Below are 1990 nucleotides of genomic sequence, written 5' to 3'. Positions count from 1 at the left end.
GTCTTTCCTCAGGAAGATGGTTGAGATCCAGGTCCTGAGGAGTGGGTTTTGGCAGATACTGATCATCCACTTCCTCCTCCTCCGAAACCTCCCGGATCAGAAAGACATCTGCTTTTGGTCTCTCCACCCATTCCTTAAGCAGGTTAATGTGCAGTACTCTGCTGGAGCAGGGCTGATCTGAAATAGCGACCTTATAGGTTGTTTGTCCAAGTTTCTTCTGGATCTCATATGGCCCTTGCCACTTTGCTAACAGCTTACTGTCATCACTTGGAAGAAGCACCAGCACCTTCTCACCAGGACTGAAGGATCTTTGCCGAGCTGACTGGTCGTACCAGGCCTTCTGGTGCTGCTGTGCTTCCGCTTTGTGGGCTTGGGCCAGCTCCGTCATCTTCTCCAACCGTTCCCGCATCTGGACAACATAAGAGACAACATTGACAGCCTGTGATCTTTCTTGGTCACCCTCCCAAGTCTCCCTTAGAAGAGACAAGGGGCCTCGTACCTCTTGGCCATACAATAGTTCGAAAGGTGAAAAACCTGTAGAAGCCTGGGGTACTTCTCTATATGCAAAGAGGAGGTAGGGCAGCCACTGATCCCAGTCTGTACCAGTTTCATTTGTTTCAGAGTCTGACTGAAGCACTCTGTTAGGCCATCTGTCTGAGGTGGTATGGCGTTGTCCTCAGGCTCTTAATCCCAAGGAGCTGGTACACCTGCTTCAACAAAGTGGACATAAAGTTAGTGCCACGGTCAGTAAGAATCTCACGAGGAAAACCAACCCTTGAGAAGAACTGTATGAGACAGAGGGCGACTGCTTTGGCTTTTATTGATCTCAAAGGAAAGACCTCTGAATACTTTGTAGCGTAATCTGTCACAACCAGCATGTAACGGTTGCCTGCCTTGCTTCTTTCTAGAGGACCAACAATGTCCATTCCTAGCCGTTCAAATGGAGTGCTGATAATTGGTAGAGACTGGAGAGGAGCTCTGGAGGGGATTTTAAGAGAAGACTTCTGGCACTGAGGGCAGCTTTTACAGAACAGTGTCACATCCGAGCACACACCAGGCCAATGAAAATATTTTCTAAAGCGGGCCATGGTTTTGTGCTTTCCCAAGTGGCCAGCCCATGGAATGGAGTGTCCCAAGGAGAGCACCACCTTCTGGACTGCTCTAGGAACCACCAACTACAATGCTGAACCCCGCTGACGATACAGAATGCCATCTTTCAGCAGAAACTCCCCCCTGCTGTTCAATTCTTGCTCAGTCCCTTGGTTCCTCTCTGCAGCTTTCTGGAACAGAGATGTTAGAGATGGATCATCATGTTGCATTTCAATAATATTAACAGGGATTTTGAAACCCAAAGGTAACTCAGGCTCTGTGCTAGGAGCTTCTCGAACAGCAGTATGTAGAAACTTCTCTTGCCTTCTCTGTCCACGTGACTTACGAGACTTCCCGGGTGCAGTCTCTATGTCCGCATCATAGAAGGGCAAGGCACGGAGTGGGTGTAGGGACTCCTCTTTCTTCTTAGCTTGAGCTCTTGTTACTGCAACATTGCATGTATGACTAGGATTCAGCAAGTCAAACAACACAGGCAGATCTCGACCCAGCACTACTGGAAATGGCAGATTCTCTGCAACACCAATATTTAAAATATACGTTTGTCCTTGTACCTTGATGTACAGATCTGCTGTTGGATATGATCTCTCATCTCCATGAATGCAGCGAACAGGGATTGTCTCCACATTAACTTTATTTGCGGGTACAAAGTCTCGGTGCACAAGAGTCTGAGTACTTCCTGAGTCAACAAGGGCCTTTAATGGTTTCCCATCAACCTCAACTAAGGTCATTTTGAAACAATTCTCAAACTCCACTTTAGGCTCCACACTTTGTCGGGGCACAATGCAGTGTTATGTGGATATGTGAATTAACTAAACCAAAACCAGTTATTTATTGTCCTGTAAATAAATTCCTATATTTAAAGAAAGAAATGTGAATGCAA

The sequence above is a fragment of the Haplochromis burtoni genome, unplaced genomic scaffold (assembly GCF_018398535.1).
Source record: "Haplochromis burtoni strain Fernald_Lab_line unplaced genomic scaffold, NCSU_Asbu1 Contig_345, whole genome shotgun sequence".
Lineage (NCBI taxonomy): Eukaryota > Metazoa > Chordata > Actinopteri > Cichliformes > Cichlidae > Haplochromis > Haplochromis burtoni.
This window is presented reverse-complemented; position numbering follows the sequence as displayed.